This window comes from Lithobates pipiens, unplaced genomic scaffold, assembly GCF_037356315.1.
Source record: "Lithobates pipiens isolate NorthernLeopardFrog02 unplaced genomic scaffold, aLitPip1_a1.2 Scaffold_16, whole genome shotgun sequence".
In the NCBI taxonomy this organism is placed as follows: Eukaryota; Metazoa; Chordata; class Amphibia; order Anura; family Ranidae; genus Lithobates; species Lithobates pipiens.
Genome location: NW_027507748.1, coordinates 193047270 through 193073749, shown reverse-complemented (window position 1 = coordinate 193073749; position 26480 = coordinate 193047270). Strand labels below are relative to the sequence as shown.

Genomic DNA, 26480 nt, shown 5'->3' with positions numbered 1-26480 from the left:
ATAAATATTAGGGTGCAATATAACATTGTAATTGAAAGTAGATCTAAACCTGGTTATGCGAGGCATAATGCCTCACGTAACATGTTACAAGGGATTTTTTTTCCCCCAATCATACTTACCTAGGTGGATGCATCAGTCCGATGTTGCATCTGTCCCCCTTAACACTGAGGTTCTCAGAGCTCCCTGAGCAGAGAGCCACTGTTTGACCTGCCCCCCCCCCCCTCACTGGAGTGCTGGGCTGTGGAGGAGGTGCAAGCGGCTGGCTCAGGCTCTCATCGCTAATAGGCTGAGCTGGGTGATGGTCCAGGCATGTGGGTGAACGTGCCCAAGCCTGGCCGGGCTCTGTGACCTCAGCCGACAGCGGGCTTCAGGCTGCTGTCTGCTGAAAATAGGTCAAAAGAGTGCAGAACGATCTGCAGTCTTGCAATCCACAGGAGAACTACAGTTAAATGTCCCTTGGCTGTACTTCTCCTTTAACGTCAATTAAAACATCTTTTACAATATATTTTAATCCCTGGTAATCCCACCACCAAGATCCTTGTTTAAGGACTTTCTTTTATGTAGTGACAGCTGATTTGTCTCCCAGTTGCTCTCCTGTGTTGTCATCCTATCACATGTGGAAACTGTAGGAGAATCATTTTAAATGAAGCTGAGAATCCATATCAGAGAAAAACATCGGACAGTCACATATGAGAATTACATACAGCTTGGAGTGGTTAAAAATGTATGAAGATGGATGAGGATGAAGAGTCCATCCTTGAAAGGCTCTTTTATATCAATTCAATGCAAGGTTGCTCTTTTATCAAATTTTCTTAAAGATCAGAGTGCCAAAAACATCTGAAGAAACAAACGCAGAATCTGGGTTAGGAGGATCCTTTAAAATTAAATTCTATTTGATTAAACTGAAGTAATTCTGTTTTATTCTTCTTCTTGTGCTGTGCCTTTCATTGGCTTCTTATCTACCAGATGCAAGCTGATGTTGAACTAAAGTTATTGCAGAATGATTTTATAGAGGCGGGCTGGAGGGACCAGATAGTGGATGGTGACAGTCACCTCCTGAAGTGATAATGCATTAGAACATCACTGGCTCTGTCTGAACTGCGAAGTAATCAGAAGACAGCAGTGTTATTAGGAAACTGGAGTATTACCCGTGACATCTTTTAGTACTGATGAGAATAATCAAAGCATTACTAGTTGTCTAGGAGCTAGGGAAACTAATAATGGAAAAATATGAAGCAGAAATATGGAACACAAATTTTCCCACATGGACATCAAATTGGCAAGACTGAAAATCTTTATAAGAATGACTTCATCTAAATGTGCATATGCTTAAAAGGGGTTGTAAAGCTTCGTTTTTCATTTTCTAAATAGGTTCCTTTAACCACCTTCAGACCGGACCATTTTGCTGGTAAATGACCAGAGGTCTTTTTACAATTTGGCACTGCGCTGCTTTAACTGGTAATTGCGCGGTCATGCAATGTTGTACCCAAACAAAATTTGCGTCCTTTTCTTCCCACAAATAGAGCTTTCTTTTGATGGTATTTGATTGCCTCTGCGATTTTTATTTTTTGCGATATAAACGTAAAAAGACCGCAAATTTTGAAAAAAAATGATATTTTCTACTTTTTGTTATTAGAAAAATCCAATAAACTCAATTTTAGTCATACATTTAGGCCAAAATGTATTCAGCCACATGTCTTTGGTAAAAAAAAAGTCAATAATTGTATATTTATTGGTTTGCGCAAAAGTTGTCACATCTACAAACTAAGGTACGTTTTCTGGAATTTACGCAGCTTTTAGTTTACGACTGCCTATCTCATTTCTTGAGGTGCTAAAATGGCAGGGCAGTACAAAACCCCCCCAAATGACCCCATTTTGGAAAGTAGACACCCTAAGGAAATTGATAAGTGGCATGTTGAGCCCATTGAATATTTTATTTTTTTGCCTCAAGCGATTGAATAATGACAAAAAAAAATTTTTTTTTTTTTTTTTACACAAAGTTGTCACTAAATGATATATTGCTCACACATGCTATGTGAAATGACACCCCAAAATAAATTCTGCTGCTTCTCCTGAGTATGGGGATACCACATATGTGGGACTTTTTGGGAGCCTAGCCGCGTACGGGGCCCCGAAAACCAAGCACCGCCTTCAGGCTTTCTAAGGGCGTAAATTTTTGATTTCACTTCTCACTACCTATTACAGTTTTGAAGGCCATAAAATGCCAAGATGGCACAAAACCCCCACAAATGACCCCATTTTAGAAAGTAGACACCCCAAGCTATTTGCTGAGAGGCATTTTGAGTCCATGGAATATTTTATATTTTGCCACAAGTTGCGGGAAAATTACAAACTTTAATTTTTTTTTATTTTTTTTTCACAAAGTTGTCACTAAATGATATATTGCTCACACATGCTATGGGCATATGTGAAATGACACCCCAAAATAAATTCTGCTGCTTCTCCTGAGTACGGGGATACCACATATGTGGGACTTTTTGGGAGCCTAGCCGCGTACGGGCCCCGAAAACCAAGAACCGCCTTCAGGTTTTCTAAGGGCGTAAATATTTGACTTCACTCCTCACTTCTTATTACAGTTTTGAAGGCCATAAAATGCCAAGATGGCACAAAACCCCCACAAATGACCCCATTTTAGAAAGTAGACACCCCAAGCTATTTGCTGAGAGGCATGTTGAGTCCATGGAATATTTTATATTTTGCCACAAGTTGCGGGAAAATTACAATTTTTTTTTTTTTTTTTTTTTTTCACAAAGTTGTCACTAAATGATATATTGCTCACGCATGCCATGGGCATATGTGAAATGACACCCCAAAATAAATTCTGCTGCTTCTCCTGAGTACGGGGATACCACATATGTGGGACTTTTTGGGAGCCTAGCCGCGTACGGGGCCCCGAAAACCAAGCACCGCCTTCAGGCTTTCTAAGGGCGTTACAGTTTTGAAGGCCATAAAATGCCAAGATGGCACAAACCCCCCCCCCCAAATGACCCCATTTTGGAAAGTAGAAACCCCTAAATTTAGGGGTACACTAGTGAGACTAGGTAATAAATGGCGGGTGCCCTGAAACTATAAAAAAAATAACTAACCAACCAGCGTCACCTGTAACAGTTATATGGTGATCACTGGTGAAATGGTTAACTGGGGGGCAATCAGGGGGCTTTATGCGGTAGTATATGGGGGTCCCTGGCGCTATAAAAAGCTGCGGCGAACCTAAATACCTACCTGCCTAACTAGCGTCACCTGTGACACTAATACAGTGATCAGAAAAACGATCGCTTATTAGGCTGGGTTCACACTGGAGCGATGCGGGAACGCCACGAATCCGCGGCGGGTTCCCGCATCACATGCCTCCCGGCGGCAGTTCACACTGCCCTATGCGAACTGCTGGGAGTGTCAGTGAAATGTTAATGACACCCCCAGATCAGTTCGCATATCGCAGTGCGATCTGCAAACTCGGATCGCATGGTGTGAACACCCATGCGATCCGATTCTGCTGCGGACCAAAAAAAGGGTCCCGTGCGAGTTTGCGGCGGGTGCGACACGAATTCAGCCATACTATCTGTATGGCTGAACTCGAATCGCTCAGAGATCGGATGTGATTTGCACTGCAGTGCGGTGCGAATCACATCCGTTCTCATAAACCGCTGCAATGTGAACCCAGCCTTAGTGACACTGGCGACGGGGGGTGATCACGGGGTTAAACCTTTATTGGGGGGGTTAGGGGGGTACCTTAGAACTAAAGGGGGCTAACCCTAACTGCCCTAACAGTTATTACAGTCACAAATGACACCCGCCGGGTGATCAGGGGGTTAAACCTTTATTAGGTAATAAATGGCGGGTGCCCTGAAACTATAAAAAAATAACTAACCAACCAGCGTCACCTGTAACAGTTATATGGTGATCACTGGTGAAAGGGTTAACTAGGGGGCAATCAGGGGGCCTTATGCGGTAGTATATGGGGGTCCCTGGCGCTATAAAAAGCTGCGGCGAACCTAAATACCTACCTGCCTAACTAGCGTCACCTGTGACACTAATACAGCGATCAGAAAAACTATCGCTTATTAGGCTGGGTTCACACTGGAGCGATGCGGGAACGCCATGAATCCGCGACGGGTTCCCGCATCGCATGCCTCCCGGCGGCAGTTCACACTGCCCTATGCGAACTGCTGGGAGTGTCAGTGAAATGTTAATGACACACCCAGATCAGTTCGCATATCGCAGTGCGATCTGCAAACTCGGATCGCATGGTGTGAACACCCATGCGATCCGATTCTGCTGCGGGCCAAAAAAAGGGTCCCGTGCGAATTTGCGGCGGGTGCGGCGGGTGCGACACGAATTCAGCCATACTATCTGTATGGCTGAACTCGAATCGCACAGAGATCGGATGTGATTTGCACTGCAGTGCGGTGCGAATCACATTCGTTCTCATAAACCGCTGCAATGTGAACCCAGCCTTAGTGACACTGGCGACGGGGGGTGATCACGGGGTTAAACCTTTATTGGGGGGGTTAGGGGGGCACATTAGAACTAAAGGGGGCTAACCCTAACTGCCCTAACAGTTATTACAGTCACAAATGACACCAATGCAAAAAAAAAAAAAGCAATTGGTGTCACTGTGACTGGGGGGGCAGGGGTAATTGGGGGGTGATCGGGGGGTAAAGGGGGGGTGTGAGTGTGCCTGGCATGTTCTACTGTATGTGTGGTGTGTTGGTGCAACTCACCGAACCTCTCTCCTCGGTGCCGGAATGAAAAATACCGACACGGAGGAGAGAATACATCACTTCCTCTCCTGTGTTTACATTACAGGAGAGGAAATGATGTCACGGGACATTTTCATTCGTCGGGAGCGATCGCGAGGGGGTGGCCATGAATGAATGGCCGTCCCCTCGTCCGGGATTGCTACCGAACGAATACCGACCGCCGCAGGCACCGGGCGGGGGCCCGATCGGGCCCCCGACCGGCGGGCAGGCACGGACGTACATGTAAGCCCTTATGCCTGCCCGTGCCATTCTGTCGACGTACATCGTCGTGCGGCGGTCGGCAAGTGGTTAAGCTAGTGCATTGTTGGTTCACTTACCTTTTCCTTCGATTTCCCTTCTAAATGTTTTTTTTTCTTTGTCTGAATTTCTCACTTCCTGTTTCTCCTCAGTAAACGTCACACCATCATCCGAGCGGTGTTTAGTCAGCCAGAAAAGCTTACTGAACAGCTTACTGAGGAGGAACAGGAAGTGAGAAGTTCAGACAAAGAAAACAAAGAAAAAAAACAGAAGGGAAATCGAAGGAAAAGGTAAGTGAACCAACAATGCAGTAGCTTAAAGGAACCTATTTAGAAAATAAAAAACAAACCTTTAAAACCCCTTTAAAGTAGAAGTAAACCCTCCTTTCGTTTTCAGCCAAGGAAGCTGCCATCTTCAACTGCCATGATGCTGCCCATGTGATCAGTTATGACACCAGCCATTTGATGGTTTGACAGTTTGGTTGAGAATACAACCGATGTGACAGTTACATTCCTGGCATGTGCTAGGAATGTAACTGTTTTTCAACACTGTTAAATCGATGGGTTTAGTTCCGCTTTACTGTGTATGTGTTTTTATTGTACCTCACAATCCCTTTATAATCACAAGTTTACTGTAGGTACCAAATGATTGTATATGTAATAGCATCATAACATCAACTGGCTGCCAACCCTTTAGGAGTACGTCGGCCATCCTGATCAAAATGTTTTTGGCAAACTAACTACAAATAAGTAAATTTAATAACATGATATGAATGTTGCCTAATGTTGATGGCAGATGTTTTTTGTTTAAAATTTCAAAGGAATGTCTAGCACTTCAGTAACAATTACATAAGGTGGATATTATCCTGCAGATGACTTCCCTAGTCTCTTATCAGATTTCCAATCCACTTATGCCAAATGTGTCCAATAAACTGTCAAAATCACCAACTGTGTGCCTTCTGCTTTATTCACCTTTGCTTCTCAAATATCAACTCATCACATGTGAAAACCTAAAGGAACTCATACAGTATAGTGTATTTTTTATAAATAAATGGATACAAACATATCTATATTGTGCTCACATGTGAATATACCAACATCAGTGCACCACTAGTGATAAAGTGCTCCACCCGCCACCTCTTACCAAACAATCAAAATAAAACCACATATCATTCTATTCTAGGTAAATCAGTGGATCAACAATCCTTGGTGTTCCTCATCTTGGTATAACTCAAAATAAAATTACTAAAAATTGTGTAATACTGTAAAAGATTAACACTGCAAACCATATAAATAAATAAATAAATGCATTTTTATAAATAATAAAATAAAAATTTTGAAAGATTATAACAATTGCATTTGCGTGGCAATTTTAACAATTGTGTAGGGGAAAAATTACTGTAAGTGTAATGCGGTCTCTTTTCTAGAGTATCCTTGTAGAATGTATTAAAAAAAATTCAAATTGCTTCCCCTTAAAAGCTGAACTGGCCATGGGGAACTTTGGACCTGTTACTAATTCAACATGAGACCCCTGGGGGGGGGGGGGGTGTGGCCTGGACCGGCATGTGAGTAGCTGCTTTCTCACAGATCTCCCGCAGGTTACCCTGAATTAATCTTGTTCCCAGCTTAACAGTGCTGTCTTACAGATATAGGACGACTCCAGAACCTAGTGTGACCCCGCTGTGCCACCCGGACTGAACTAATCCATAATGGTTTTGAGGGCAAAGAGGCTGTGCAGCGTTCGGAGCTCCAAAATGGCGCCACCATGGGGCTCCAGCAGTGCGGATCGTGTGGCACATATAAAACAAAATAAACTGTGAGTAAACCTCCCAAGACCCTTAAGAATACTAGTGGCGACCCCCGGCTAAAGACATCCGTTATTATGCCCAGAAGCTAGCGGGATCCCTGAATATTACCGTGTTTCCCCGATAATAAGACCTACTGCAATTTTCGGGAAGGGCTGCAATATAAGCCGTACCCAGAAAATAAGCCCTAGTGTAGAGAGCTGGAATCCACTCTGTTGCAGTAGTGTATAGCGTAGACTGTGTTTGTCTGTGTGATCCAATTGTGCCAAGTGCCTTTGGAATAGTGCCGCTCTGTGATCAGATGATCTCCTGCTCCTTTCCTCCTCTCCTCCCAGCTGTCAGCGGGAGATTCCCCCCTTCAGTGCTCGGAGTGGGGAGGAGAGGTCTGGCGGGCTAAGGAAGTGGTGAGCTGCACTCAGCTGATCTCCCCCTCTCCAAGCTGTCAGCGGGGGATCTTGGCCCCCCCTCCCTGTGCAGAGCTCCGGTGGGCAAAGGAAGTGGCGAGCTGCACTCAGCTGATCTCCCTCTCTCCAAGATGTCAGCCGGGGATCTCGACCCCCCTCCCTCTGCAGAGAGGATCACAGCCGCTATAAGAAGGTATGTGTCACTACACTATTTGCATTGTGTGATACTGTAATGGAGTGGACTCTAGTATTCTACAAGCACTTTTACACAGGGGATTCCTGACAGGCAGGGAGGGAGAGAGACAGCACATGGCATGATAAGACCTACCCCGAAAAAAATCTCTACAGTGTCTTTTGTTGCCAAAATGAATATAAGACCTGGGCTTATTTTCGGGGGAAACACAGTACTGATCGGTTGTGGGAGGGTGGGGGAGACTAAGGGGGAACTCATTGCACAACAAGGAAATATGTATGGAGGAAGGAGTTCCAGAGCACACAGATGCAAACCTCATACTTGATATAACATAAGTTTGCATGCTAATGGGGAAATTGAAAACACATGCACAGTCCATAAAACACACAAAAATACAAGTGTAGAGACAGAACTTCAAAGTGGGTACACCTGTTAAGGATGTCTTTAAATTACTAACCCAAAAAAATACTCTCTGAGCTTGTGCAAAAACATCCAAGTGCTGTTCACACGCAAAAATAAGAAAAAAAAAAAGCAAAGTCTCTGAGCATGCCCAGACCAACCCAAATGCAGCTAGCACAAACTAAGCCCATCATCCAGCATGCTACAAAATTACAGATGGGGCAAACCCCCCCCCCCCCCCCCCGGTCCAGGAGGGCAAACAAAGAGTCTAACATGGGCAAAAGTTATACAACAAATACCATTGCAGTCTATGGGGACTTACTTGTTAATTTTGCTAGTCCCCACTTGGCTGACTTATCTTCTAGTTATTGGCCTTAAAATGGATATGGGGGCCCAGGGCCCACCCCAAGGGACATATATCAATGTCACCAATTTGGACAACCCCAAAAATGAAACAAGCAGAAGTGCCTTTAAAAATTCAAACTTGCTGCAAAGCTAGTAACTTTGGGGGGGGGGGGCTTACTCTGCCTGTAAAGTGGTGCATCTGTAGCATGTATCCAAAGTGCTGCTTCAAAGATGTACCCCCCAATAAATACAAAGTCATTTGGGTCTGTTAAAGCTTAAAATGAGAACCCCCCACGTGAAAAATACCACCCCAAACGAAAAAAATATTGTGCCCCTCCCAAGCACTAACAAACCCCTAGCCAAACACACAGCAAGCTAGCCCATGGAAATCCAAGGGGTTAGAGGAGGAGACAAGAGCATTGTAGAACTGAGTGTGGAGTTCACCTTTAAGAGCAAACATTCGCCCAAAGAAATCATATGCATTAGAAGGGGAGACAAGAGCATTGGAGAATGGAGCGTGGAGTTCCCCTTTAAAAGCAAAAGCTAGCCCAAAGAAATCATATGCATTCGAGGGGGAGGTTAAATGCCCTTTAAGGAGGAGCTAGAGGAGTGAGAGTCTTTTTACATAATTTTAACAAGGCACTCTGTTCCCAGTGCACCGTTTCATAAATGTCAAAACGTGTGTTGCGCCTCGCCATGCGTCTCTACTGATTCATAAGTCAGCCCCATAGAGTTTAGAGTGTCGTTGCACTCAGTTTTTCAGTTTGTTTGGAACTATTCATGCAGTGCAGTACAGAGAACACAACACTTAAGCACTCAGACATTATGTTTTTTTTTGCCGTGTGCCCAGGCCCTTGCAGGCTCCCCTTCACTGGGCTTGGGGAGGGGGGGGGGGCAGGATCTGGAATAATGTGGAATGTGCCATTTTTTAAGGGCTCTGATATGTATTTACCATGGCGGGGGATGAATGTGTTGACTGTGGTGTCGTGGAATGTTATGGGGCTGGGTGACCCCCTTCAAGCACACAAGGTTTTCCACATCTCTGAGAAAATATCTCCCTGCTATTTGTGCATTACAGGAGACTCATCTCATCCCTGACTCCCTGTCTTGCCTCACATTCTGGTTGGTGGGCAAGGCCTATCACTCCACTCACACCTCAAATTCCAGAGGGGTGAGTGTGTCGATACATGGCTCACTAGACTACCAGGAACTGGATAGTCTGATGGACACCGAGGGAAGATATGTAATGTTACATTGTCGCCTGTTTTCTTTGAAATGTATAATTGCCTTTGTATATATCCCTCCTCTGTATAGTCATCAGGTCCTGGGGTGGTGCTGGAATTTTAGTTGGGTTATCTGGAGGTACCTCTGTATATCTTGGGTGACTTTAACTGTTACCTGAACCCCTAATTAGACAAACACCCCCGGTTGCGTCAGAGAGAGCAGTAGGCCAAACAGCCCTGAGAAAACTGGTCGAGGAGGTGGGCTGGTTGGATGCGTGGAGAAGTAGGAACCCTGGGAAGTGCCAATTCTCATGATTTTCAAAATCACATATGTCATCATCATGCATTGACCTATGCCTCTGTTTGGATACAGCTGTCCGATTGGTTGCAGAGATAAACTATGCACTGAGGGGGATTTCAGATCACGCTCCACTGATTCTTGGTCTGGAGGTCTGTCCCCCATCGACACTAATTAGAGCCCCTTGGAAGCTAAATGCCTTCTGGCTTAATCTCCTAAGTCCCAGGCCCAGGTAGCACAGAAAATGACTGACTTTTAGTGTGATCAGACGGGGCACCCAGATGTGGGGGTGACATGGGAGACATTCGAGGCCTTTCTTTGTGGGCTGTTTATCAGAGAAGTTAGTGCATTCAAAAGGGTTTAAAATGCACAAAGGAAAAGGGTGGAGCAATTGGTGCATGAACTGAAGATCCAATTTGTCTCTAACCCCAATGAGGATCGTAGGGACACATGGCTATCTGCTCAATATGCGATGAGCTGACTCACCTCCTCGGTGGCAGAACGGAAACTCTTCTTCAGCAAACTTGCCTTTTATGAGGAGGGTGAACATGGTCACCTTTTAGCTAAAATTGCCCATTCTCAACAGACATCATCCGTTGGTGCCTTAAGGGCAACTGATGAAAACGTGACCAATTCCCCAGACAATATTATGATGGTTCTTAGTTCATATGATTCTGATTTATACCGTTCTCAGCAGACTACACTAACAATATCCTACACACATATCTTGAAGGAGTAGAGCTACCTAGCGACACATCTAGACAACAACTGGATGCTCCTCTGATGCTAGAGGAGCTACAGATAGCGACCGAATGTTCCTCGACTCCAAAGCGCCAGGGGGAGGATGGTATCCCAGCCGAGGTGTATAAGCAATATGGTGAACAGCTATTGCCTAGATTGTTGGGAGTATTTAATGCTGCCAAAACAACTGGGTGCCCTCCTTCCTCTATGACTAAAGCCATTATAGTCTTTTGTTGTAAACTGTGTATGTAGAACCATTGTGCATCACGGAGAGCTTGAATGGGAAGCCTCAGCGATATTTGACTCTTGCTGTCTGCAGTATAGTAGTAACTTCCTTCATTCTGTGTCTCCTGTCTAGTGTAGCAGGTGATATGTCAGGGTAAATTTGCACCCTGGTGCCATCTAATTCTATGTTAGCTGTATTCCTGGATGCTTGGGTGATATCTTCTTTGTTGAGAAAATCTTTCATGCACATGATTACATCACAAGGAGGTTTATCTGGTGTTGTTTTTGGCCGAAGCAACCTGTGAATCCTGTCATAGGTGAAGGCAGACAGGGATTTATCAGGCAGAAGATTATGGAAGAGGTCAGAAATAGCTGGTGTGAGATCAGTAACAGACTCTGGGATACTACATACCCTTATATTGTTACAACGATTTCTATTGTCCAAATCTTCCACCTGAGCTTGCTTGAATGAGAAGCTATCTGCTAGTGTTTCATAATCCTTCCTGAGATCATTGTGGGCAAGAGAAAGTTCATCATGTTTGGTCTCAAGAATGTCTGTGCGGCTTCCTATATTTGCAATCTCCTGGGATAAAGCATTTGTGGATTTATGCAGTTCGGGCTGTATTTTGTCTACCAGCTTCTCATATATAGCAGATAGTCTGGTGTCCAAATCAGCTTTAGAAAGCAGGGGATTGTATTCACAGTCTCTCAGTGATGAAGTCTGTTCCGGCATGGAGCTGCTTGAGGCCACAGGTGAGTGGCCCCATTTTGGGTCATCTTTGCCTATGATTTCCCAACGCTGAGTAGGTAGTTGGTTAGTGAGAGCTGGGAGTGGCGATTTCTCCCCTTTTTGCCTGTCGGCATGCACGAAGATGTCCACAGGGGTGCTAGAAGAAATCGGGAGGATTTGGTGAGAGATGGCCCTGGGAATCGTGCTTGGCAGTCCGGGTCCGACGGAGTTGTGATCAGACATGTCCGTCCCACATCGCGCCACACATGTCCCCCGGCCCCATCTAAATTTCTATAGGAGATTTATATGAGGGGACTGGAACACAAGCTCAATTACATTCTCAACATTTTACCATTTTTTCTTTAAAAGTGTGTCTCAGTGGGTCCTCTGTACTAATGGGCCTGTGTGAAAGCTTTCTTGGTGGAGTTCTTGGTTGGCGAATAGGGAAAATTGCACACATGATATGAACCAGCCCTTAAATAATTTCACTTTCCATTCCTACCGCTTAAAATATTGTATAAGTTAAATTCTCTTGGCCTCTAGTAATTAGGCAAAGAAAGTCTGAAACAATAAAAACATTTTTAGAAGTAAAGAGGCCCAGGCGCTACCTGACGTAACTAAATGAAATATGTAGAATGTAAAATATGTAAATATATACAAATATATGAATGTAAGCAAGCTAATACCCCCAGCGAAGGGGAATAGACTCCAGGTTGAGTGGTAGTTGTATTTCCTCAATAAACACAAACGGGAAATAAAAGTGAGAGAATGGAGAATAAATCTTATAAAAGGAGTCCAGAAAAAGGAGTAGGCAAGGGGAGTCTGCAAAGAGGTACTGCAAAGAGGTACTAGTGACGTGTAACTCTCGCCCAGGGGATTTTACCCAAAGCGTCCATAAATAGATAGACAGTAGATAAATAATAAGTATAAAAAATTCCAAGAGAGAAGAGAACTACAATACTGGCTAAGGGGTGTATAGGCACAGTTTAAACACCACTATAAGAGGTCATAGATGTATATAGATAATAATAAATGTGTGCCTGTACTCAATTTAACATAAGTGCTAAGATTTAAGCAAAAAAATGTGTAAAAAAATGTGCAAAGAATATATATATATAATATGTGCAAATAGGCAAGCGATGTGCAAAAAATGTGCAAAAAATTGTAAATGTGCAAAAAATTTGCAAAAATTGTAGCTAATTATATGAAATTCATAAACAAATGCATTAGTTAATCAGGGAAACGTCCTTCACAAACAATAGGTGCAGTCCTTATAAAAGCAAAAACACCAAAAGCCAAACACAAGACCAAAAACAAAAAAATTAAAAATAAATAAGAACAAAAATACAGTCCAAATAAGAATGTGAAAAATCTCAATTTCTTCCAATAATTGCAGATAAAGGTGACTGGTGCTCAGACATGAAACTTGAGTTTTTCATGTCTGAGCACCAGTTTTTTGCATTTTTTGCACATTTACAATTTTTTGCACATTTTTTGCACATTTTTTGCACATCGCTTGCCTATTTGCACATATTATATATATATATTCTTTGCACATTTTTTTTCAAATTTTCTTGCTTAAATCTTAGCACTTATGTTAAATTGAGTACAGGCACACATTTATTATTATCTATATACATCTATGACCTCTTATAGTGGTATTTAAACTGTGCCTATACACCCCTTAGCCAGTATTGTAGTTCTCTTCTCTCTTGGAATTTTTTATACTTATTATTTATCTACTGTCTATCTATTTATGGACGCTTTGGGTAAAATCCCCTGGGCAAGAGTTACACGTCACTAGTACCTCTTTACAGACTCCCCTTGCCTACTCCTTTTTCTGGACTCCTTTTATAAGATTTATTCTCCATTCTCTCACTTTTATTTCCCGTTTGTGTTTATTGAGGAAATACAACTACCACTCAACCTGGAGTCTATTCCCCTTCGCTGGGAGTATTAGCTTGCTTACATTCATATATTTGTATATATTAACATATTTTACATTCTACATATTTCATTTAGTTACGTCAGGTAGCGCCTGGGCCTCTTTATTTCTAAAAAATTTTTTATTGTTATATCTTGTATCCCTTTGGGGCTGTGAGATATAGGGGCGGCGACACCTGCTGGTAGTTGTGTTGTCTGTTCTACTGTTTTTCCCATACACACCATTTAGCCTTTATATAGTTTCTTAAAGTCTGAAACAAGCCTGTCTGCTGATAATCTACAATGGATCAGCTACTTTAAAGTGAACTTATTCCACGAGCATGGAGGTATCTTTAAAATCTGTGCCATTAGCTGTTGCAATCCTCTCCTTTTTACAAGATGTTCAGTTTAAGGCTGGCCATACTCTCGCCAGAGGCTGAATGAGAAAAATCGATTGATTCCCCCGATCACTGCCATCTACCTCCATCTCTCACTGCCAGCTATTGTATTCTGAGAGCTGGCACCCGTGGCTTTTTTTTTCTCCTTATTTCTTTCCCATTCCTTCCTTCTTTTCCCTTTCCTTCCCTCTCTTGAGTTTACCAACTGTTAGCAATATGTAATTGGTTGGGTATCAAACTAAACTAATCTTCGATCCAATCGGAATTGTGTTAATTTGTCTGCCCTTTATGTCATCTTTCTGCAATCTGGCCCAGCAGACAATTCAATAAGGATAGTTGTATTGTCTATACTTACCACTTTAAACTTCAATGATTATGTCTTTAATTGTGCTTTATGTTCTGTTTTTGTTATTAATACTCTTGTCTTGTATTGAACTGTACTAGATTGCTCCCCTGGCTATAGGACCTCTGTGCTCCTGCATGACCCAGATGTTTATTTCCCCACTGGCGGACATGTGACTTTCCGAGGTAGGGGCACATCCCTCGGAGTCTGCCCCTCCCTTGCTCCAACTGAGCTCTGGGCCTCCCCCCCACTGGGCACACACTTGCGCAAGAGTGTACACTCGACGCACTTGCGCAGTGTGGGAAGTCTGACCTAGTGACGTCAGGCGCCGATTTACAGTGTCCCTGGGTCGGGGAACTCATTTAATGGGCTTCTGCCCGTGAATGAGCATGGCGGAATATTCTCCAGGGGACTTGTTTTGGAACCATCCTATTTGGGTGAGATATTTGGCATCCTTGTCTGTAGATGTTATACCCTGTTTCTATCCCTGTTTGTTGCCACTACCCTTCTCTGGCATTACTTCCTTATCATTACCAGCTGGTCATTTACTTACCTTGCTATATTCCTCCATATTTACAGACCGTTCCCTTTCCAATGCATTTTAGATTCTGGAGCAATATACAGTGGTTTAGAGATCAGGATTCTACTCAACTGGATTACCATTCCTTTATCCATAAGCTTCTATCACCTTCTGAATTTGTTCAGCTTTAAACTGGTTCGTTCATTACCTATGCCTGACACCTGAATGGCTCCCTTGTGTCCCCTGGAGATCTGATATCATGTATTACATATAGTAATTATTGTCCTCAGGTGAGATTATTCCATTACTCTCTTATTAACCTTAGCCACATATCCATTAATTTTCTTGTTCCATCTCTATTCCCACTATAGGTTCTCTTCTTAATGTTCCCCTCTCTCCTCCCTCCCCTTTTCCCCACTCTTCTTTTTCTCCCCCTTTCCACACTTTATAACCTCCTTCCCCCACCCTCTATCTGCCTCTTCCCCCCCCCCCTTGTTTCGTTCCTCCCCTCCCCTCTTTCCCCTCCCCCCTCCCTTTTTCCCCCTCCCCCCCACCCCCCCTCTCCTCCTTTCCCTTTCTGTCCTTGGTTTCCTCCTGTTTTCTTTCATTGTCTTTCATTCATCTCCTCTTCCCTCCCTTCCTGCTTCCTTTTTGTCCCCCCCCTCTTCCCTGTTTCTTTCCCTGTCATCCTTTTATACTATTCTTATCTACCACCGCCCCACCTTCCCTGTGATGAGTGGATTGTAACTTTCCCCATCATCTTTCATATATGATCTTTATACATCAATTATTTCTTTACTCAGACTCATACTCGCATTCACTCCCCTTGTCCGCCGCGGTAGGGGAGTCTATAGTTCGGGCTAGTGGTCACACATGTGTCGCGCTGCAGCCTGGTGAGCAATTTGATGATTTTCATTCTATTATTTTGTATACCCTGCTGAACTTTACTGTGTGCAATTCTGCATATGTTGTATTCGAACTGTGCCTTATTTCATTATCTATTTTTTGATTAGTTCTCCTGAAGAAGTGGTCACCTGTGAAACTAGTAGAGAATTAAACCAATTCTCAGAATTGCTTCAACAGCAGATACTTGCCGGGAGTTTCCTGAGTATTTGCTATTTGAAATACAATTTCTTCTTAATTGCTGTTTTAAATGTACCTTTTTATGCAATAAAAAACTTTTTATATATATTATGTATTTTGTCTGTTATCAGTACCGAGATAGTCCATCACTTTTTTTGAGTCTGGGATTAGAATTATGGCCAGCTTCAGCAACTGCTCCAGCTTCCCACTCTCATTCCCCATCTCTATAAACCGTGGCTGTCAGACTACCCAAATAATGGCTTCAGCTGATTGGCTGTAGATACTGTTCAGCCAACAATTTTCCATCCGACTCTCTCAAAGGATGTTAGGAAATGTTGTACCATTCCCTGTACCCCTCCCTTTTTTTTTAATGGAGTCGCATAACCCCACAAGCCCACAGGCAGGATGGGCTACCCTGTGCATGTAAAGATGCTCCTATGTAACAATTGGGGTGCCCACCCCATCTCCCTGGCTTTAAAAAAAAAAAGACCTGTGGAGATACCGCTCCATGTTAGAGTTATACCATTTACCACTGATTTTGAATTTTTCTATTATGTATGCCACCGATATTGGCTTAACCACTTCAGGACCGCCGTATTGCCATTGTACGTCACCACAATGGCACAGGCAGGCACAATCACGTACATCTACGTGATTGCCTTCCAGCGGGTGGGGGGTCCGATCGGACCCCCTCCCGCTGTTTACGGCGGTCCGATTCGGTCCAGGAGCGCTCCGTGATGAGGGGATGGCCGTTGGTTTTCGGCCACCCCCTCTGGATCGCTCCTGGCCAATGAGAAGCTTCCTCCCCTGTGTATTGTTTACACAGGAAGGAGGAAGTGATGTCATTCTCCTCGGGGCGGTCTTTTTGACCGGACTACGAGGAGAAGACTAATAGTAAGTGTGCACCAACACTACACTGACATGTAGGTACACACAGGCACACAAACCCCCCCCGATCGCTAGGTACCCCGATATACTACCCAATAATGGTTTTAACCCCCTGATTGCCGCTAGTTAACCCTTTCACCCCCTTTTGCCAGTGTCACTAAGCGATCGTTTTTCTGATCGCTGCATTAGTGTCGCTACAGTCGCTAGGTAGCTAGTTATTTTTTTTGGTTCACCGCCAGGTTTTTATAGCGCTAGGTACCCCGATATACTACCCAATAATGGTTTTAACCCCCTGATTTCCGCTAGTTAACCCTTTCACCCCCTTTTGCCAGTGTCACTAAGCGATAATTTTTCTGAACGCTGCATCAGTGTCGCTAGTGTCGCTAGGTAGCTAGTTATTTTTTTAGGTTCACCGCCAGGTTTTTATAGCGCTAGGTACCCCGATATACTACCCAATAATGGTTTTAACCCCCTGATTGCTGCTAGTTAACCCTTTCACCCCCTTTCACCAGCGATCACAGTATAAGTGTCACTGGTGACGCTGGTTAGCCAGTTAGTTATTTAGGTTCCCCGTCAGGTTTTTATATAGCGCCAGGGACCCCCATATACTACCTAATAAAAATTTGAACCCCCTGATTGCCCCTAGTTAACCCTTTCACCACTGATCACCGTATAAGTGTTACGGGTGACTCTGGTTAGTTTGTTTTTTATAGCATTTTATATTCAAATCCGGAAGGCAGTGCTTGGTTTTCGGGGTCCCGTACGTGGCTAGGCTCCCAAAAAGTCCCCCACATGTGGTATCCCCGTACTCGGGAGAAGCAGCAGAATTTATTTTGGGGTGTAATTTGACTTCTGCCCATAGCATGTGTGAGCAATATATCATTTAGTGACAACTTTGTGCAAAAAAAAAAAAAGTTTGTAATATTCCCGCAACTTTTGGCAAAATATAAAATATTCCATGGACTCAACATGCCTCTCAGTAAATAGCTTGGGGTGTCTACTTTCCAAAATGGGGTCATTTGGGGGGGTTTTGTGCTATTTTGGCATTTTATGGCCTTCGAAACTGTGATAGGTAGTGAGGAGTTAAATCAAAAATTTGCACCCTTGGAAATCCTGAAGGTGGTTATTGGTTTTCGGGGTGCCGTGCGCGACTAGACTCCCAAAAAGTCCCACACATGTGGTATCCCCGTACTCGGGAGAAGCAGCAGAATGTATTTTGGGGTGTCATTTCACATATGCCCATAGCATGTGTGAGCAATATATCATTTAGTGACAACTTGGTGCAAAAAAAAAAAAGTTTGTAATATTCCCGCAACTTGTGGCAAAATATAAAATATTCCATGGACTCAACATGCCTCTCAGTAAATAGCTTGGGGTGTCTACTTTCCAAAATGGGGTCATTTTGGGGGGTTTTGTGCTATTTTGGCATTTTATGGCCTTCGAAACTGTGATAGGTAGTGAGGAGTTAAATCAAAAATTTGCACCCTTAGAAATCCTGAAGGTGGTGATTGGTTTTCGGGGTGCCGTGCGCGACTAGACTCCCAAAAAGTCCCACACATGTGGTATCCCCATACTCGGGAGAAGTAGCGGAATATATTTTGGGGTGCAATTCCACATATAACCATGGCATGTGTGAGCAATATATCATTTAGTGACAACTTTTTGTAAAAAAAAATTATTTTTTTTTTTTTTTGTCATTATTCAATCCCTTAGGACAAAAAAAATAAATATTCAATGGGCTCAACATACCCATCAGCAATTTCCTTGGGGTGTCTACTTTCCAAAATGGGGTCATTTGGGGGGGATTTGTACTGCCCTGCCATTTTAGCACCTCAAGAAATGAGATCGGCAGTCATAAATTAAAAGCTGTGTAAATTCCAGAAAATGTACTCTAGTTTGTAGACGCTATAACTTTTGCGCAAACCAAAAAATATACGCTTATTGACATTTTTTTTACTAAAGACATGTGGCTGAATAAATTTTGCCCTCAATGTATGACTAAAATTTAGTTTATTCGATTTTTCTTATAACAAAAAGAAGAAAATATCTTTTTTTTTCAAAATTTTCGCTCTTTTTCCATTTATATCGCAAAAAAAAAAAATCGCAGAGGCAATCAAATACCATCAAAAGAAAGCTCTATTTGTGGGAAGAAAAGGACGCAAATTTCGTTTGGGTGCAATATTGCATGACCGCACAATTACCAGTTAAAGCAGCGCAGTGCGAAATTGCAAAAAGACCTCTGGTCCTTAAGGTGTTTATTGGTCCGGAGCTGAAGTGGTTAATGTTGCTTTTTGCTCTTCCCTGGATTTTCCTGTATATTTGTGAAACTAAATAAAGCAGTTAAGCTCTAACTAAAATATTGTAAAAAAATTTAAAATGAGGTATTAAATAGGGTGATTTATGAAAAAAATGTATTTACTGTAGCCAAGCTGATTTATAGAACCTATTTTTAGAAAAATGGTATATATGAGATGTCAGTCCAGTAGCGCACAAATCTTTATAAACAGGCTGAATATTATGGATTATATATTTGGTGACCTGAGCTACCATACTAAATTATCTCAAAGGCTCCACATTGGTATAATAAATGTCAGATAAGCAATCCATGTGGAATATTTACGGTTTATGCCTTCTGGTTTCATTTTGTCATACATCTGTACAGCAAAAGCACCTGATGACCCTGGAGATTGTCGATAAAATTGTGAGAATGTTCCTATTTATACGACGAGTAAGTGTAAAGACAACATCAAGGTAAGAGCTTGTGGATAAGCTTAATGCACACTGACAGAAAAAATGCTGTTTACAAAAGCATTTTTTTGAAATGTCAGTGGAAAAAAATTATTTGTCTTAACCATGTGTCACTTCTGCTGGACAGTTTGGTCCAGTAAAGGACGTTAAAAATAACAGACTTACTGGGCGGCTCACCGGGTAAAAATAAAAGAAAAAAGCCTAAAAAAAAAAAAATTCAATCCCTCACATCTGAGAATTAGTGAGCTACAATTTTGTTTTTGGGTTATTGATGCTTTAATCATACATTTAATACATTTCTTTACATCCTACAATACATACATTTTTACATATAACATAAAGCAGGTGACTGAAGTATGTTTACGTTAATTTATGTGGAATCTTGACATTTTATTAGGGTATGGGCCGTTTGCATTTTAATATTAAACTAAGAAGAAATGAAAGTAAACTTTGCATATATGCAATTTCCTTTTTTTATTTCTTTACAGTGAATCCCCATTGATAACGTTTCTTTGTACGTGCCCCAGTGGGGCCTATTAACCATATTCCACAAACTAGAAAAAGAGTATGTTACTCGTTCTTTTGATTCAGTAGAAATTAAAACTGTGTAGAGTCAAAAATAAAAAAATTCAATTAAAGTATAATTATTAAAGCATCATTCTAGAGAAAAAGGAAAGCTGTTTGATCTATCAGAAGTGCCCTCTTATTTATTTAAATAACTTTAATATAAGTAGGCAAAGACACAAAAAGGGTCAAATTAATGTCATAAAAGTCAAAAATTTTCAATGCAAAGGTTTAATAAGTTACAGATTTCTGTTTCTGAAATCATCTTTGTGAACTGGTGCTGGAAATGCTTGATATTTTCCTCTATCCATTTTTTCCAGTACTTATGCTGCGTACACACAACCGGACTTTCCGGCAGAATAGGTCAGACGGAATCATTCCGTTGGATAGTCCGATCGTGTGTGGCATAGTCCGATCGTTTTTCTTTTAAAAAATTTCAGACGGACCTAGAAATAGAACATGTTTCAAATCTGTCCGACGGACTCAATTCCTATCAGAAAAACCGTTTGTCTGTATGCTGGTCTGACGGACCAAATACGAGGCAAGGGCAGCTATTGGCCAGTCGTACGTCATGTGTGGGCAAGTCCGTTCGTTCAAAAGTCCGTCGGAACTCCGTCGAAAGTCTGTCAGGAAGACCGTCTGACCTTTTCTGCCGGAAAGTCCGGTTGTGTGTACGCGGCATTACTTACTCATTAACTACAGAAATTCGTTTCAGATATACAGTGTCTTGCAAAACTAACAAATAGGACAAAATAACAGAAAAAGTAAATGTGCATAACTATTCCCCCCCCAAAGTCAATACTTTGTAGAGCCACCTTTTGCAGCTATTACAGCTCTAAGTTGCTTTGGATAAATCTCTATGAGCTTTCCACATCTTACCACTGGGATTTTTACCCATTCCTCCTTGCAAAACTGCTCCCTTAATTTGGATGGTTTGCACTTGTGAACAGCAATCTTTAAGTCTGACCACAGATTTTCTATTGGATTGAGGTCTGGGCTTTGACTAAGCCATTCCAACACATTTACATGTTTCCCCTTAAACCACTCAAGTGTTGCTTTAGCAGTGTGTTTGTGGTCATTGTCCTGCTGCAAGGTAAACCTCCGTCCTAGCCTCAAATCACATACAGAGTGGTACAGATTTTGCTCAAGAATATCCTTGTATTTAGCACCATCCATCTTCCCCTCAAAAACATCCCTACAGCATGATCTTGCCACCACCATGTTTCACTGTGGCGATGCTGTTCTTTGGTTGATGTGATGTGTTGGGTTTGCGCCAGACATGGCGTTTTCTTTGCTGGTCAAAAAGTAAAATTTTAGTCTCATCAGTCCAGAGCACCTTCCTCCATACATTTTGAGAGTTTCCCACATGCCTTTTCGCAAACTCAAACTTGCCATTTTGTCTTTTGCTGAAAGTAATGGCTTACTTCTGGCCATTCTGCCATAAAGCCCAACGCTATGGAGCGTATGGCTTATTGTCCTCCTATGTACAGATACTCCAGTCTGTGTTGTGGAACTCTGCAGCTCCTCCAAGGTTAACTTAGGTCTCTGTGCTGCCTCCCTAATGCCCTCCTTGCTTGGTCCGTAATTTTTGGTGTGTGTGGCCGTCTCTTGGCAGGTTTTCTGTTGTGCCATGTTCTTCCCATTTGGTTATGATAGATTTGATGGTGCTCCTAGGGATCATCAAAGATTTAGATATTTTTTTTTATAACCTAACCCTAACTTCTCAACAACATTGCCCCTTACTTGTTTGGAGAGTTCCTTGGTCTTCATGGCAGTGTTTGGTTAGTGATGCCTTTTGCTTAGGTGTTGCAGCCTCTGAGGCCTTTCAAAAAGGTGTGTATATGTAATGTCAGATCATGTGAAACTTAGATTGCACACAGGTGGACATAATTTCACAAATGTTTTGTACCTCCTTTCTCCTCTTCCCCGCCTCTGTACCCCCCCGCCCTTCTGCCTCACCTCTGTACCCCCCTGCTCTTCTGCCCCACCTCTGTAACCCTCTGCTCATCTGTCTCCCTAATGCACCTCCCTTTCACATCTGCCCCAACACTGAACCCCCCCACTTATCTTTTTCACCACTGTAACCCCCTTCTCATCTGGCACAACACTGAACCCCCCTGCTCATCTGTGCCACCACTGTAACCCCCTGCTGATCTGTCCTATCACTGTACTGTACTGTGCTCTTCTGTCTCACTGCTGAACCCTCTTCTCATCTCTCCCACCACTGTAATTTCTGCCCAACCCCTGAACATCTGCCCCACCACTGTACCCCGTGGTGGGTTACCCCTGTGAACCCCCTTCTCATCACTCCCTACCACTGTACCTCCTGCACATCTGTCTCACCTCTGTACTCCCTGATCTTTTGATCCACCTCTGTACCCCCCTGTTCTTCTGCCCCACCACTGTAACCCCCTGCTCACCTGTCCCACCAATGTACCTCCTTTCTCCTCTGCCTGCCACTATACTCCACCCTGCTCCTCTGTCCTACCACTGTAACCCCCTGCTCATCTGCCCCATCACTGTAACCCCCTTGCTCGTCTGTCCCACCGATGAACCCCCTTCTCATCTCTTCCACCAATGTACCCCCTGCACATCTGGCCCACTATCGTACCCTTCTGCTCTTCTGTCCCACTGCTAAACCCCCCCTGCTCATCTGCCCCACCGCTGTACCCTCCTACTTATCTGCTCCACTGCTGTAACCTGTTCTCATCTGAAAATATGCACACAGTGAAATCCCTTCTTTCTGAGACTGGTAGTGACACCCACGAGTCATATTCCTCCAGATGGTGGACAGTGCTAGCAGAACTGTGATTGGCTTTAGCAATGGCCAATCACAGTCTCCTCTTCCTGGAAATAGGAAACAGGCCCCCTAGCAGAACTGCACCCAATCTCTTCCCCATCACAAGAGCTGCAGCTACAACAAAGTTAGATAACCAATGTTTCCCATTGTTTACAATGTGTGGGGGCACAGTGCCTTCCCCCAGTGCAGGTTAGTTTTTATGGAATTATGACATTGGAATGCATTAGCGTTTCTCTCTGACAAATTACTGCACTGCTCTGCTGTTGGGGAGGGAGTCGGTGCCTGCAAAAGATGCTTTGCATGCTGCTTGCAGCACCAGTGCAGGAGGTTGCTTACCCTTGAGATATATTATCTTAAAAAAAAAGTTTCAGGGATCTGTCATTTCCTTCAGGCAATTCAATAGTTAATATATTATTGACTGGGATAGAATATATGTCACCAAACCCTTGTACTAAAGACCCAATTCAACCACCTTATGTTATACCTTTAAACAGTCCACACCCCAATCTGGGATGAAAAATTGGCAATAGCAGCCATTTTTTAACGTAATCAAAATTTAACAAACATTCTTCTAAAACAGAAACATATTAAAGGCTGGCAATCTTTCAAGGCACCAAAACCAAACTCAAATTTTGTATCTGCTGAAACAAGATCCCCAGCTGCAACACACACCGCCTCAGGGTCAATCGCAACTCTCCACAGAGACCTCCATGTCCCAAATTCCCAGCCAAATCAAAGATAGGTCCCTAGCTTCTAATTGCACTGGAATTCTTCAACACCTCCAGAGACCCCCAAACGCCAGGCCAATTTGACCTTTGAATCATCCAAAGATCAGTAAAAAAATATCAGGACGGGAGGGTGGGAGGTTCCTTCTCCTTCAGCAAACTTTAAAATATAGTTAGACATGGTATATAAAAAACATCTAAGAAGACTGCCTCCAATAACTGGGCGGCAAGAATCAGGCACACCAAAAGTCAGCTGAGTCATCCGAGTTCTGGTGTGACTCCACATGTTCTGTAGCAGGGTGCCATCTTGCCTGTTCTTTCCAGTGCCTCACACATAGTTTTTTAGGCCAGGTTTTTTCTTTTCCTTTGTGTTATGGAATATCATTGTGGATATTGGCAAATTCCCAGAGATACTGGAAACCAGTAGAGTGGTGTTGTGATGCAAATGATTGGCTGAAATGTGCATCAGCAGGGCACATTTCAACTAATCAAAATGATACTCAAGATCGCAAAGGAAAGCAACAAACCTGGCCTGAGAAACTATATGTAAGGGCCTGCATCTAGGTGACTGTCTGAATACATCCCCCAAGAATTGCTTTTTAAATGATCGCTAATGTGCAGTAATGGTGTTTGTTTAGCATCTTGGTTTCTAGCCATTAAATGCACATTGAGAGCTATTAGATGAAGACTAATTAACATTCACAATAACATTCAAGCTGTGTATTGATTTGAAACATGCAATTTGCAGACAATATTATTACACCGTAAGTAGATATTAAAATTGGCAATATAATGCTTATGGATATAAACATGATTTATTTAGGAAAACTAGTGATGTTAAAGCGACACTGTCACTTTTCCCATTCAGTAACAGTGTTTGTGAAAAATGCTCCCTCCTGACCAGCTGATACTTAGCTTGCCAGCATTACCCAATCAATCCGTCTGCTTCCTCAGCTGACAAAAATACATGCTTAACCATGGGCATAGAACCACTTGCCATTGTGACAGTGCTTGGGTTCAGCAGCCTATCGCTAGGCCCAAGCACTGTGACAGCTCTATCACCTGACACAAGCTAATGCTGGTGATTTTAGTAAAGTGGGAGGGGGGATATAATTGGGTTTGGGGGAAGGCCCTTTGTACAGTATCACTGAATTGGCAAGGATAGTAAAAGGACTGCTGTTGACAAATAAAAACTGGTAGTAAGTTTCTAGTAAGTCTGGAATTTCCCAGAAAGCCTGTACTCAACAACTGTGATCATGTTGATTTAGGGAGATGTTACACAGTTTCCTAAGGCCAGCTGCCAACAACCTTATACTCTCCTTTACCGTGATCCCATGTCATTTCCTTGGTCTGTCAGAGCTCATATGAAATACCTGGTACTTTCAGGTATGGGAAAGCTTCTAACATCCAACCTGGAAGCTAATATGAACACGTGAGGAAGAGAATAAAATCATTAACCCCGGGTAAACGTTCAGCTCCAACGGAGGAACAAAGTGGAAGAATTGCATTGGAAAGGTGAATATAGGTGGCTCTGGGTGTGGCTTTCAAGACTCTGTCAATACCTGGAAAATATGGCAGACACTCTTTAAATACACAATAAAATAAACCTAAAAGATGTTACACATAATAGCAAGTAAATGGCAGTATCATATTGGGTTCTGTAATTTGAAATGGTTATGCCAACTCAGAATAAATTTATGGGGTCGATTTAAAAAGAAAGCCGATATGAATGCTACATTATTACTATACACAATGGCCTACATTTTACACTTCAATACTAAACTATGAGCTGTAATGTGCACCCTGTGATGTCCAATGGAACTGATAGGTGGGGTAGGTCAAATAATCCAAATGTCCTCACTTTTTCCCCTTGCCCATTTATTCTAAAAGTATTTAGTTAGATGCAAGATAATTAAAGCGGAACTTCACCCAACAGGGCAAGTTCCACTTTTCTGCCTACTCCCCCCTCCTCTACCACTTTTGGACATATTTATGGGAGGAGGGAGCAGGTACCTGGTTTTGACAGGTACATGCTCCCACCCCTCTTTGCCCTTGCCCCCCTTTCTCTTTGCCTGCCGCTTTCTGGGACATGTCACAGGTCCCAGAAGGCTGCAGGACCATTGACAAAGTGCAGCGTGGCTGGCTCATGCACAGTTGGAAGCCAGCTGTGAAGCCGCAAGGAGTCACAGCTGGCTTCCCTTAGTAAACATGCTGGTGCCGGGAACCAAAACACCATAGAACTAGCGCAGATGAGGACAGCGCTGGATCCCTGCAAAGGTAAGTATCCTTTTATTAAAAGTCAGCAGCTACAGTATTTGTAGATGATGATGTTTAATTTTTTTGGAGGAGGGCTAAAGATCCTCTTTAAGGTTGAACCCCAGCCAAAAGAATTGTATTTTTCAGCTTTGGGTATAATGGAAAAGGATTAGAAACTCTGGGGTCGATTTACTAAAACTGGAGAGTGCAAAATCTGGTACAGCTGTGCATAGCGAATGAGCTTCTAACTTCAGTTTGTTCAATTAAATAAGATGTAAAGTCTCATGGTTTTTCACCTTAAGGCATACTATGTGTTAAGTTAAAAAACCTTCTGTGCTGCAGCTGCCCCCAGAGTCCCCCTTTTCTTACCTAAACCCGATCATTCCAGTGACGAGCATGAGCCAAACATCTCCAGCTGCTGTCTCGGGTCCTCATTGAATAAATTAATAGCAGAAGGAGCAATTGGCTCCTGCTGCTGTCAATCAAATCCAGTGACACAGGACCCAGGGGTTGGGCGTGAGTTCAGCTGTCTGTGTCAATAAATACACACAGCAGCAGGACTCGGAAGTGCGCCCACACGGGTGCCCCCATGGAAAGCGGCTCTCCGTGGGTGCACCCAATGAAGAGAAGGATCGGGGCTGCTCTGTGCAAAACCCTTGCACAGAGCAGGTAAGTATGACACGTTTGTTATAAAAAAAAACAAGCCTTTATACAGCGTACACGTGACAGGTCTTTGACGGACTAGGTCCGACAGTCTTCCCGACGGACTTTCGGCCACACACAAGCACACCAATGTCCGACGGATTCAAGCATGATGACGTACGACTGGACTAGAATAAGGAATTTCATAGC

At 43.0% G+C, this 26480-nt stretch overlaps 1 protein-coding gene across 2 annotated transcripts in view; it reads right to left on the bottom strand.

Annotated features, from left to right (window-relative positions):
• Positions 1-26480, bottom strand: part of SYTL5 (synaptotagmin like 5) — a 293010-nt gene that overhangs the window by 223966 nt on the left and 42564 nt on the right. The gene's annotated exons all lie outside the window — the stretch shown is intronic.